This window comes from Muscardinus avellanarius (assembly GCF_963383645.1).
Source record: "Muscardinus avellanarius genome assembly, chromosome: X".
Classification (NCBI taxonomy): Eukaryota; Metazoa; Chordata; class Mammalia; order Rodentia; family Gliridae; genus Muscardinus; species Muscardinus avellanarius.
In genome coordinates, this window is record NC_137792.1 from 26,732,445 (window position 1) to 26,747,539 (window position 15,095).

A 15,095-nucleotide genomic window follows, 5' to 3' on the forward strand; every position below is an offset into this window, starting at 1 on the left:
TGTTAAGAAGAAATGGTTGAGGGCAGTTTCTCAAACTGTGGGCCCAGACCAATATTAGCATCATGGGGGGATTCATTAGAAATATAGAATCTCAGGTCCTTCTCCAGATCTATGTGTTTAGCGATTTTGAGGGTGGGACACAGGATTCTGTGTTTTTACAACACTGCCCACAGAATTCTGATGTGTATTTAAGTTTGGGAATCACTGGTCTTGATGACATTGCATTTCTTGAAAGAAATTTGAATTTCTTCAAAATTTTCACTCAATAGATATAAAAATGTTATACTTATTGAGAAGCTTCTGAATATTTAACTCATTTAAGGTTCCTCTTATAGAATAGCATATTTGAAGAGCCAGTAGCAGCAGTGTCATCTGGGTGCTTTATGGAAATGTAATATCTATCACACCCCAGATCATCTCAATCAAAGCCTCTGAGAGGCCTAGGAATTCAGTCAAAATCTCTGACAGATCCAGAAATCTGTGTTTTAGAAACCAAAGATTCTAAACTGGGTGTGGTGGCACTTGCTTTTAATCCTAGTTCTTTTGAGACTGAGACAGGAGGATGGCACAGGTTTGAAGCCAGCCTCAGCTATTTAATGAGGTGCTCAGCAACTTAGTGAGACCCCTATTTGCAAATTAAATATAAAATAGGTCATGGGAGTATAGCCCAGAGGTAGAAGGCCCATGGGTTTCATTCCTAGTACCACAATAAAAAGAAGAAAGAAAGGAAAAAGAAAAAAAGAAAGAAAGAAAGGAAGGAAGGAAGGAAGAAAGAAGCCAAAGATTCTAATGCAAGCTAAAGTTTGAAAAGAAAACATTTGATGTGACAAGATTAGAAAAGTACACATTAATGGATTTCTCAGCAACATTTTCATATATACATAAGTTGTGCTTTGATCATGTACACTTTCCCTTCTGACCTTTCTTGTACTCCCTGCTCTCTTTCCTCCACCCATTTCTTTCTCTAAAAACCCTTCTTGTTTCAGGTCATCTTTTCTTACTTTCTCTTTTATAGTTTCCTTATATATGAAAATGTGAGATTTGTTTTTCTCTGACTGAATTTTTTTTCTTGGTGAATTGTATTCATACATCTTATGAGTACAAGATGGTCGAGGCATACCTGCACACATCACTCATTTAGTCCTTCCTCAATTCCCTCCCCCTCCTCCTTCTCATGTTTGGCTTAGTGATTGACTTTGATATGTTTGTGATTGTATGTCATATACACTGGGGAATTTCTCTCTTTGAATTATTTTGCATCATGTTCTCCAGTTTCATTCATTTTCATGCAAAACACATAATTTTGTTTTTATTTGTGACTCGTTAATCCTCTCGTGTGTGTGTGTGTGTGTGTGTGTGTGTGTGTGTGTGTGTGTACTGGGGATTGAAAGATTGGAACCAGACTTGTTCTATCTATCTCTGTGCTACAACCACAGCAATTTTTTCATTTTATTTTGAAACAGGGGCTTACTAAATTACTGCCTGCTGGCCTTGAACTTACAATCCTTCTGTTTCAGTGCGTTAAGTATTGTGATTACAGGCAAAGCACCATCATACTTGGCTTTTATACAACATTTTTTTTATAAATTCATCTGTTGGCAGGTACCTAAGCTTATTTCATATTTTAGCTATCATGAATAGTGCTGACATAGACACATGTATTTGTGTTGAATCTCTTTTGTATGCTAACTTCATTTCCTTTGGCTATATACCAGAGTGGAATAGCCAGGTCATATAGTACTTCTACTTTTAACTTTTTAACTTTTTGAAGAAATTCCATACTGATCTCTATAGCAACTGTGCTAACTTATATCTCCAGTTTATAAGGATTTCTCTTCTCCTACATCCTTGCCAATATTTTTTTTTTGTCGTTTTACTAATAATAGCCATTCACACTGGGTCAGAAGGTATCCCAATGTTGTTTTAATGTACATTTCCCTGGTGGATAAAGATACTGAGCTTTTAAGAATATATTTCTTGGCTATTTGTACTTTTCATATTGAGAAGTGTCTACTTAGATCATTTGGCCCTTTGCTGATTATATTACTTGATATTTTTATACTTTAGTTATATCTTTTGTATGATAACTTTTTGTTAAATACCTGACAAAGATGTAATTATAATGTATTGTTTTTTTTTCACTTTGTTCATTGTCTTCTTGTTCGACAGAAGCTTTTTAATTTGATATAAGATCATTTGTCAATGTATCCTGAGCTATTGGAGTTCTATTCAGGAAATGGTTATCTGTACCAATATCTTTGAGTGTTCTATGTTTTCTTCTAATAGTTGTAATACTTCAGGTTTTATATTAATGACTTTTATTTACCTTGATTTGATATTTATACAAGCTGAGGGATAGGTCTAACTTCAACCTTCTACATTTGAATACCCAGTATTCATAGCACCATTTATTGAACAAGTTATCTACTCTTCAATGTATATTTTCAATATCTTTGTTAAAATCATTTGGTTATAGATGTGCTAGTTTATTTCTGAGTCCTCTACTCTGTTCTACTGGTGATTATCTTTGATAATGTGAACATGTAGATGATGTCGTTAGTAGAGACAGTTTAAAAACACTAATTCTTCCAATCTGAGAAAATTGGGGGGATCTTTTCATCTAGATATTTTGCTAACTGATGTTATTCTGAATGAGATTCTTTTTCTGTTATATTTCTCAGGAAATTAATTATTGGTATATAGAAGAGCAAATAATTTTTGTATGTTGATTTTTAATTTGCTATATTTCGAATTTTTCATAAGTTCTAAGAGTCTTTTGATGAAGTATTTATTTTAAAGGAAAATTCTGAAAGCAAACTAAGGATCAAAGAATATAATTTGCATAAAGTAGTAGTCAGCTAGGATTTGAATCCAGGTTCAGAGTTTATAATTTTAATAATTATATTTATACAACTTCAGAAAAATATATGTTGAAAAGTGTTTTAGGGCTAGATAGACCCATGCATTGCATGTATTGTTTAAGGGAATTTAAGATCAATAACTCAAACCATGAAGGATGATATAAGGTAAATTAAAACATATACTACTGAGTCAATGATTAAAAGATTGTCAATAAATGGGGATTAAGAATATGGCCCCAAATTTATATTAGAATATCCCTATAATTAGTACTACAGAGGAAAAAATTTCAGACATCTGTGATGTAAGAAGACATTAAAGCCAGTCATTGCAGAGAACCAAGTAGTAAGTCTGTTCTTTAGAAATGTTCATAGCTCTCTGATTAGATACTTTTGCTGAAGTATAGCACATACTTTCTTTATCCCCTCTATGGATACTAAATAGACTGTTGAATGCAATGAATTTATTAATAGAAACTTATCTCCCTTTGAAGACTTACACAGCAATTGCTCCATTAGGTCCTAGATGCCTTTAGGAACCAAACCAAAAAAGCCAATGTAGGGTGACAATAATATATTGCATTATGTGATATATACATGATCCCTCCCAAATTAAACAGGCTTATTAGTAAATGTAAGACAAATTCTAATGTTTGATGAATTCACCATAATATCCATCCATTCACTGAGAATTGTGATTCAGCAGGTGGAAAAAGGCAAAAACAAATGTCCAACATGTTGACTATCACTTGTGAAATTGTCATTTCAAAAATCATGATAAAATAATTTGGCAGGGATTCAATACAACTAATGAGTCACTTAATTAAATAAAGTTCTGTCTCCCTAGCTAAATGGTATGCAATGATAAGATATTGATTCAAATACTTACCTAGAAAATAGATATCTAGATTTCTTTCCTTTATGACTTTTTAACAGCCAACCTGGGTGCAATCGTGATATTATCTAGAATTTATATGGTCATCATTCAATTACTCACAGATTTTATTAAACAGTCTGTACATTATTCTGTTTTCTGTTTGCTTTCTGCTGATCTGATAAGCACTGTTTTTCTTATTAGCTTTTTCTTAAGAAAATGGAGAGGAAATGAAATGCAGAAATATTTCAGGTACTTAGAAACCTTTTTGACAGTGTGTGAAAAGGTGACTAAACTGAATCTTTTGGGTTTAATCTCTTCAAGACTATGATAACTGTTGTGGAAAGCAAAGAATAAATAGCAAAAAATGTATCTTATCTATAAAAAGCAAAAACAATTATTTAAGAAGACTCAAAATTAACTTAATAGTGAGACTCTGAGAATATTCATAGTTGTTCAGAAAGACAAATTTGTAATTTTTTTTTTTTTTTTTTGGTGGTACTGGGGATGGAACCCAGGGGCCCTCTACCTCCGGGCTACACTCCCAGACCTATTTTATATTTTATTTGGAAACAATAAACAGGATCTCTTAAGCCAGCTGAGGCTGGCTTCTAACCTGCGTGATCCTCCTGTCTCAGCCTCCCAAGCATGGGGATTACAAGTGTGCACCACCACGCCTGGCCAAATTTGTAATGTTAAAACACTGTATCTCTCTCCTCAAATCCCCACAATATTTGACCTGAGGCATTACAACTTTTATTTAAATCAACAAATTGAAGGCTGTTCACATAAAGATATATAGGTATATATAGTTCAGTGAACTTTTACTAATGTGAATGTGAGTCCATTGAAGGACAAAAAAGCCAGATCCTGCCTTCATTTTTATTAATGGATAAAACTCTATGAATTCCAGTACAGTTCTATATACAGAGAAGATACTTGTGTTTATTAATCAAGTTGTTATTTGCAATATTAAAATTGTTCATGGTGTTCCCCTACCAAATAAAAATAGTACATGTTGCCATTTTGAAAATATTAGTAAACCCTATGAATGCAACAATAAATTAGACATAAGATGATACTATCACATACATCATTTCCAAACTCTATTTTTCCTTGAGTAAGATATAATTTGTTTAGATTAAAATATAAATTTAAATAAATAAAATAATTTATTCAAAGTTTTACATAAGCAAGAAAAGTTATTTTCCATGTTTTATGATGTAAGTAATCTTTATTTTTAGGTTGACCAAAGTTAATAAGGCTTACTCTAGATAACATGGACCTGAGCATTTCAAGTCCATGTCATTTCTCTTCTATCTGCATTTAAGTCACAAACCTTTTATTTAACTAACAGTCTAGGCTTTGGGCCTTGGAGCACTGATTTGTCTCTGGCTGGAAATTGTTCCATCTTCAGCTATAATTTTTTCTCTTAAGTTTCCAATCTCTCCTTTTTTAAAAAAGACAATCTAGTACCAACTCATCTTTCAGATTTCTATTTAAATATTACTTCCAGCCAGGCATGGTGACACATGCCTTGGGAGGCTGAGAGAGGAGGATCACAAGTTTGTGGTCAGCCTTAGCAACTTAGTGAAGCCCTCCACAACTCAGTGAAACCCTGCTTTAAAATAAAGAATTAAATAGGGCTGGGGGTGTAAATTAGAGGTAGAATGATCTTGAGTTCCATCCCCAATACCACCATAAATAAGTAAATACATACATACATATATAAATATCACTTCTTCAGAGAAGACGTATTGATTTTTTATTCCTCCTAGAGTTATACTCCCATATTTTCTAGTTGTATAATGATCTGAGTTTTCTATTAGAGTAGACATAAAAATTGAAAATAAATACTAACCCCAATTAGAATAGCAATCAGCATAATGTCAAACAACAATAAATGCTGGCAAGCATGTGGGTAAATAGGAACTCTTCTATACTGTTGGTGAGATTGCAAATTAGTATAGCCACTATGGAGATAAATGTCAAGATTCCTCATAAAACTGGAAATGGATCCACCATATGATCTAGCTCTACCACTCCTAGGTATCTTTCCAAAGGGACTGAAATCAGAATATTATAATGATACATGCATACTCATGATCATAGCAGCACAATTCACAATAGGTAAATTATGGAAACAACCTAGATGTCCATCTACAGATGACAAAATTATGGTATATAACACAAGGAAATTCTGCTCACCCATAAGGAAGAACAAAATTATGTCATTTTCAGGATAATGGAAGGATATTAAGACCACTACACGCTAAGTGTTGTTAGCCAGTCATAGAAAGTGGAGGGTCATATGTTTTCTTTCATATGTGGGGGCTAGGGAGTAATATGTATATCAGAGGGACTTCAGATAATGGAGGTGAAATTCAAGTGAAGCCAGAGGAGTGGTCTAGCAGAAAGGAAGGGGGATAGGAAAAATCAATAAAGGAATCAATTCTGTTGACATTATTTACAAATGTGAGAATACCATTGCCAATCTCAATATTAAGAGTGATGGGGAGGGAGCCAGGGAAGCTCACCAAGTGCTGTTTGCATGTATGTCACCATCACTATGATGTGAGGCCATAATGCACCAATAAAAGTATATAAAATAAAATAATTTCCTAATTATGCTGGTTTCATCAAATGATAACAAATATAAATAGACGAACCTTTTTAATATATTTAATAAAACATCAGAAAACACTTTGGTACAGTAGGTACTCAATAAACATTCATTACATTTATGTTTCTTCTAGATCCTTTTCCCATTTTGCACTGAGTCTAACTTAAAATTTTTGTTTTTATGCTAGTATATTTTGTTTTTAACCTAGTATTCTTATTTGTCCACCAATACCCCCTGGCACCATTCATCCTTGACATAAAGCATATTCAACCAAATTTATGTCCAAATACCTCACTCAGCTATACATGTCTGACAGCATACTAATAGCTTTCTTAATCTCTGATAGCAAAAACTAAAAATGAAATTATTATTCTTGGCTAGTAAAGAAAAGTAATTGGTTACTTCTAATTTAGATACAATATAGTACTATACTATCCTACAATATGCATCATTTCTGTTAACTTTATATTTGTGTAGTAGCACTCATCACATATTATGATAGTTCTGTCTTTCTATGCTTGAATCTACATACATTTATATGTTCTGGAGGGAAAGAACCAAGACTTACTCATTTACATAATTAATCATGTTAAGTGTATTATTGACATTCCATAACAAATCATTAAAGAAATAAAATGATTAAGAGGATGTCAAGCCTGTCAAATTACATCTTGTAGATTTTCTCCTAATAATTTAGCCTATTATGATTTTTTTAATCTGCATTTTGTCCTATCTCTCAGATTTGTGCCAATTTTCAGTCCCAAAAATTAGTCCTTTGCTGATGTTGTTCAAGTTATTTAGCAATATAAAGCCTGTGACAGCTTACTAATTATAGTAAGGTAATATTTAAGAGATACTGAGCAATTACAATCAGAAACTATTCTAAAATCTTTTAAATATATTAACTCATTTAATCCTCAAAACAATTTTAATTACCATTTTACAGATGAGAAAACTAAGGTATAATATCAGTGGTAAATCTCATATTCAGATACTCAGACCCAGTCAGGATGTCTCAAGAGCCGAAATTCTTTCTATTCTTCTAACTGAAGTATATATGCTATACACAGAATCCACTATCACATCTAATCAATATAGTTATAAATGTCCTTGCCAACTCTGTCATTAAGATCATATTTCACCATCTTATACTTTAATACTTTAAAGTCTCAGTCACTTTTTAACTAGAACATAAATAATATTTCCCTCCCAATGAGGTCCCAGAGTAAAAGTATATCTTAAATAGATGGGACTATCACAACCAGACTCAAATCTGCCTTTTTTCAGAATAAGGTATTAATTTAGGTCAATGACTCAGTAGCAAGCTTATTGCAGATCTAAGCATATAGACACCTACAAGGCAGTCTATATTATGTAAGGTCAATAAATGTCTAATTTGCACTCAGTATTATTTGTACTATAGTTTAAACTATAGGAACTACACATAAGAATTACAGGACAATCACCCATAAGATTCCTAAGCAGTCATGAAATTATTGCCCAGATGGCTTCTACTATCACTGTGCCTTCTGTGCATCCTTCCCCTTAAGTGTTTTCCCAGATATAATTTGATATTTAATTTACTTTCAATTTCCCATATATACAAGTTTCTCTGCCTGAAATATTCTATTCAGGTGGCCTTTCTAAATGTCAGGTCAGTTACCACAATCCCTTCAAGCTTTCCCTGACAGTATGACTTTTGGTTCAATGCATGACCTGCTTGTGAAAAACTCTTAATTTCTGACATCAAGTATATCTTTTGCTGCTATTTCGTTACCATTTAGATAAGGACAGGCTCTTACTTTCTGCACTAGTTATTTAGGAAAGCTCAATATTGGAAGCTCAATTAATAGTTTTTGCATTGATGAATGAATATTTATCTCTAATAATCTAGCATTAATCTACCAGAATTCAATTACAAATACATATATTTACATAGTACTTTATAAACACTAAATATTTTTGATATGTACCTAAAACTGGGAATTTTATGACATTTTAGGGTATAGGTTTTTCTTATATTTACGGTTGAGAATACCATGCAAATTAATATGCAAGTTTAAACTTAAAACTTGCCCAGTGGTATAAAATAATGAGATATGTGTGGAGAAAGAATAAAATTTTGAAGTTTAAATTAGGATCATATCATGGATTTCTGATGGTGACATCTCAGTAGTGTACAATATAGGTATCTTTGGAAGTGCAATGGCATGTTACTTTTGAAATGAATAAACAAAGTATCTTTTATTATTTCCCCGTAAACATCTGAAGTTTTTCTCATTCTACAGGATTGGTATATAAAGGTTGTCCTTTTTAGGAATTTATTCTTCTAGGGATCAATAAATTTGGGCCAAAATCAAATCTAACTGATATTGGCTAGGAAATTTTGACTTAGAGTGGAAAGGGCATTGCATATGTAGGTTCAAATAGGCAGAAATACTTTGACAGGAGGGAGAGGACTGGGAAGAGAAAGTGTTCTTTGTAAATCAGGGAGTGCATTAGAGAACAATACCCTCCTCTAATTTTTTTCTTCAAATAATAATCACTAAATATCGAACTTTGAAAGTATAACATGTAGGGCTGGAATATAGCTCAGTGGTAGAGCTCTTGCCTAGCATATGTGAGGCCCTGGGTTAGACCTCCATCACCACAAAGAAATCCAACATGAGCAAAACCTGATTTTAAAGGAAAAGACATGTAACTGAGCACACAGTGCTGTAATGTAAATATAAATACTTCTAATAATTTCATCATAGCATCCTAAATATTTTTTCCTTGAATTATCTTCTGAATTCTAATAGAAGGAAACCTCCTTGTGGGTAGGTAATATGTTTACTTAAATTAATAGGAGCTAGACACAGTGAAATGTGCTCCCGCTAAGTAATAAATGTTTTATAACTCAATATTTGCATAGTTCTAATTAGTGATGTCCAATAATATTGAAGCTTTTGCAGAATATAAAATCTAATCCTTAACCATAAAATAACTATAGTTTTAATTTAATAACATGCTTTCCTTTAGCATTATATTTTCTAAGTAGTACTATGAACATAATTAAACTTTTTCTAACTTGGAAGTGGAAAAAAATAATTGTGTATTAAAAGGCAGACTGAAGGCAAACAAGCTGGTTACAGAGAGAAATGAGGTATGGGTTTCAGTTGTGCTACATTAGCTGCTCCACTGGAGCAAACTAATTAATTTTTCTTCACTGCACTGTAATCGGGAAGCTTAATCTAGGTAAAAGAAGAATGCAGTTGTTATTGCAAATATTCAAGGTCTTACTACCTGTCATTCACTTGTAGTAACCAAAGAATGTCCACTTGCTTGCTAATACGCTGTGGCTATCGGCTTTGTTTTTTGTTGAGTACTTTTCTTTGAAGTATTATTAAATGTGTAAGTTAAATCTCAGATAGATTTGTGTATGAAATAACTACCATCAAACTCCATTTTTTCAGTAGAAGAATTATATTACTATCAGTAAGAAATTCAAGCCTCAACAGAAAGAAAAGTTTTAAAATATTTCATAGACATTAATCTAGAATTTTCAATAGAAGAAATATACCTGAGAATGTCATATTTCAGTAGTTCCAGTGCTTGTTTTATGATTGAATCATAAATTTCATTACTTTATACTTGCCTCCACAATGACAAAATGCACAAAACTAAACGTGAGTGTCTAGTAGGTGAGAAGGAGAAAGACATGTACTTGAATGATTTCAGGCAACAGTGAACTCATTGAAAACCAAAAACATACAGATATTATCAGAGACCACACAACAATATTTAACCTTATGGCAAGTTGGTGTGACTCCAATATTTTTTGTCTTTTGCATTGAGTTTAAAATGGTCATCAGGAAATAGATCAAATTCAGAAATCACTGATCATTTTGATTCCTTTGTATGTTCACTTTAAATAGCAGATCCTGTGTATTTTTTTCTACATCCCCTCAACCCATCTCTCCTTTCATCAGCAAGTCCTGTTTTATGCTACAGGGCCAGAAAGTAATAGGGTTAATAGCCAGGAAGTAACTCTCAGTTAACAAAAATACCAAGGAGAAAGGTAAATTATCCTTCAGAAGGACATTTCACAGGGGTTATCTATGAAGTTCCTGAGAGGGTTCCAAGTATGTTGGAGGCATAGTTACCTATGAGAGTCATAAGCCCAACAATGTTTTCAGTAGTATCCCCTTTTTGTTAATGTGTCTATTTCTCTCCTGTTCCTGAGTTTTATTACAAAATAATTTCTTTGGTAACCAGTAATCAAAGTTGTGTATCCGGCTTTACTGTTGGGAAAAGCCAAACAAACTCTTGGCTATTTCTATGATTTAAACTATGAACACTTAGAATACAGTGGCTATACTTTTTAACTCTTTGAATTCAGGGGCCAATAAATTGTGTGACCAAAAATTAAGTTACTTAGGTCCTATAACTGTACCCACAATGCAGAGGAAATTATTATTCAGCAAATTGAGATGATGTATCTCTTCTAGGGTCACACAGCTCTAGACAGTAGAGAGAAAATGTAAACTCACGTCTTTCTGCTCTGAATATATTGCTACATGCCATTTTTAAAATCTCTCTACAGGCTTGCCTTTCAAAACTATTTTGAAAATTTAGCATTATCTCCCTTCAAATTAATATAGCAGTTATATTTTATAATAGCCTAACTTGACAAAATAATTCGTCACTTAATAGTATGGACCCATTATGCTATTTAATGATCTACCTCCTTCTTGTATGTATGTATATATATATATATATATATATATATATATGTGCATATATATATGTGTGTGCATATATATATAGGCAAGTTGGTATGACTTCAATATTTTGTGTATATATTTGTGTATACATTTTGTGTATGAACATACACACATAAACACACACACACACACACACACACATACACACACGGGACTTCTTAGGTTTCAGTGGTCATATAGCCATGGATTTCAATATTACAAATCCTATAAGCTCCCCACTTACTCATCTGCATCCTGCCCTTATACAGATATTCTGAAGATAATAAGTAAAAGCTAGAAAGTGGAAAAGCTTATCAGAGTGCCTAAAATTTAATAAGTGCTTAACAAAGAGTGGGTATGTATTATTTTTAGCTGTATCAAAAGTACTCAAAGGGGAAGGTCCATGCTGTGGTGTTGGGAGACTTGACCATATACTAAAATAATTCAATCTGGGGCCAGAGCTGGAAGTTTAACTTTGGGATTTTCTAGTCTGTCTCCTTTACAGATGAGAAAAGGAGGCCCAGGGCTGAGGGTCTTAGGGACAGAGCGTTGTACCCCCTTTGTGTCTTCCAACTTAGCAAGGCCAGTGAAATGAAACCAAATAAGTGCTTATAAACAAATCAGACATTTAAAAAATAACAAACCATAAACTGCCCTCTTTTATTCCATGTGTATGTTTTTTTTTTCTGTGCTTACTTCCCTCCTCTCCATTTCTAAAGAATTTATTTCAGCTTCTTTTGCTGCCAGGAAGGCTACCTGTTTTTATCTCATCAAATTTTAAACATCTTGGAGCTTCAGTTCAACACCTACTCCTGGATGAGTTTTCTATTTTCCGCTGTAGCCCCTGTTGATTTTTTTAATAGATTTCTACAATGGTCATATACTATAAAATGCAATTTACTCCTTCACATATAGTTTTATGTCAGGCGTAATGCTCCATTTTTGGTTAATCCTGACTCCCAAGTTACACTGAAAATCGCTTGAAGGCAAGAATCATTTCTAATTATTCTCTTTGTTCCCCTGGCAAAATACTAAACAAGTAATCAGGCAATGGATGCTTAATCTTTTAGACAGAACATGAAACAAAGAAAGGATTTAGGGAAAGTCTGATTTACTATTCTCTTTCTCATTCCCTCTTTCTTGACTGCATTTTTACATTCAATGTTTATTCTGATTTTCACATGAAACTTTTCCTCCTCTCCTTAATTTCTTTATCCTTACACTGGCAGCCAGTATAGAGAATACTTTGCAAGATGGGGGGTGGTAGCTATTTCATTTTTTTTTTTCTGTCGATGGCTTATTTAATTCTTCTATGCCAATGAGACAATGATCTCCATCAGATGACTTAAGCTAAATGAATTTGTCATTCCACAAACTGATACTTTGGAAATTTGCTTAGATTTTAAACCTTTGTAGGTTAAACATCTAATGATACCTCCGCTTTAAAGTTCTGAAGAGCTCCAACTATAGAAGAGATAAGCTGGAGTTTGAAACATTTCATGCTGATTACTGGATCTTATGTTTAAGACCAATGTCAGGGCATCAAGAATAGAAAAGCAAACCCAGGCAGGCCCATTTGTTATATTTCTTAAGGATTCTCAAAGTTTACTATTCAGTGCATAGTCCCCAGGAAGCTACAGACTGAGAAATAAGATATAGAGGATGAAAAGAAAATTTGAAGCAGAGAAATATCTGGAATTGGAAGCAAAGACATTGAATAATTCCTAGAAATATTTTCATGCTGCATTTGGATAATGCTTTTTCACTCCACTACTTTTTTCTAATTCTTACAAAATAATTCTCTATTATTATCCCATTGTTGTTTATGTAGAGACCGACATACTCAGAATGTAGATACCTTACGACAAATCAATTGGGTAATAAGTAATTGAAACAATAAGAACAACATCTCGTTTCTATAATAACTTCTATTAAAAAAGGAACATAGCTACTTACTGAGTAAAATGAAATCAGTATATCATAGTGAATAATAGGATTATTCAGTTGATTTCTTGGTATCTCATAATTCTTGGAATGTATCAGAAAGGCAGAAAAGCTTTTCTACCTAACTTCACCTCTCAGTACAAATATCCCTCCTAGTGTGTTGCCACAAAGAATAAATTTGCATGGCTGTATGCTATATTGAAAGAAGGGGGATGGAAAGCCATGGTCTGGCATTTAAAGAGACTCTGTGTCTCTCTCATTATATATTTTGTGATTAAAACTTAATGTCTCTCAAAGTTTTAACACATAGGAAGTACTTGATAAATATCTGGTGAATTAATTAATTGATAAGAATACCTTATAAATTATGTTAATAGAAAGAAGAGATATACTGATATAATGTGAAATGTGTTTAGATTTATTTTCCAGGGTTATAAAAGGGATACTTTACACACTGATGTTTGGGACAGGGATCTTTACAGTTATTTTGCAAAACAGGCAGAATGTAATTTTTTTTTGGTGTGTGTGGTACTGGAGAATTTTCTCAGAGGCATACTACCCCTGCGTTGCACCCCATCCACAGCCCTATTTTATTTTTTATTTGAAAACAGGGTCTTTCTAGTTTGAAGACAGAGAGCCTCACAAGTTTGCTGAGACCGTCCTCAAACTTGTAATTCTCCTGTTTCAGGCGCCCAAGTACTGGCATTAAAAACTGTACCACTGTGTTCTTTTTGTTTTTTAAAGGATATGTTCAGATCTAACTATTCTCATGTCCTAGCACAACACTTTGTATATAAATGTACACTTGCTGTTTATATATTTTCAAGACTAAAGAAAATAGGGAAACTTAGAAATCTTAGCATCGCAAACTCCTAGATATAAAAACAGATTATATAATTATCTAGTCTGGGGTTTTCTAATCTCTACTCTGGCATGGACTCCACTGAGTTGATGAATACACTCCTCAGAAAAATGGATAAGGTGACTCACACATTTACACAGTGATAATGATAGCTTTAAATATGGCTGGTTCACCCAGTAGATTTCCAAGTCAGTCTATAAATGACTGGAATGACAAGGTCTGTAAGTGAATTTTCATAAATTATATGAATTCTTAGAGCTGCCAAGTGGAGAATGTACATGCTTTCTGAGGGAGTAGTACAGATGAGGAAGAACAGAAACCCAGATTTGTAATGACGTATATTTGACACAAAACATGGCTAAACTTCTTCCAGGTTTTACACCAACCATTTAAAGTATCTTTTATACTATCTGTTCATAGAGTCCAGATCAAATCCAGACTAATTAACCTGCAATAGAGTTTATTATAGACCTAAACAATAAGGAGAAATGAAACCCTAAACATCAACTTATAATTATTTATTAGCAAATAAAATCCTATACATTGGTTCTATTACTATTTGCTTTTCAATTCAATTCATAAATATTCATAATCTATTATCTCCTTGGCATTATCTAAGCTACTGGCTATACAATAGTGATGATAATGAACTGAGTACTTGACAACAAAGGTTCTAGTCAAAGAAGCCAAGAAGAAAAAAACATTAGAATACCAAACAAGATAATTTCAGATGATGATGATAACAAATAAAAAGAAACAAAAACAAAATTTAAATGGGATAGTAAAACTGGGTGTGGTGGTGCATACCTAAAATCCCAGTACTTGGGAAGTTGAGATAAGAAGAATTACAAGTTCCAAGCCAGCCTCAGCAATTTAGTGAGGCCCTCCCCAGTTTCCTGAGATCCTGTTTCATATTAAAAAAAATAAAAAGGGCTGGGTATGTAGTTCAGAGGTTGAGCTCAATCCCCAGTGCCATAAAATAAATAAATTAGATAGTGAATGACTGGGAGAGGATGTCAGGAGAGATGCTGAACATAGACTATCCTAGGAAAGATTCTTCTAAAGATAAGACCTTTTCCTTTTTTTTTCCTTTTTTTAAAGATAAAACCTTTTAGATGACATTGAAAGGCAAGGAGTTAGCCACTTAAATAGGGAGGAGGGTAATGATCTTGTTAATAGAAAAAGTAAC

General features: G+C 33.1%; 1 protein-coding gene across 2 annotated transcripts in view; it reads right to left on the reverse strand.

Annotated features, from left to right (window-relative positions):
* DMD (dystrophin) overlaps nucleotides 1-15,095 on the reverse strand; it is a gene marked incomplete at both ends in the record, with an annotated part of 2,101,015 nt that overhangs the window by 1,667,097 nt on the left and 418,823 nt on the right. The gene's annotated exons all lie outside the window — the stretch shown is intronic.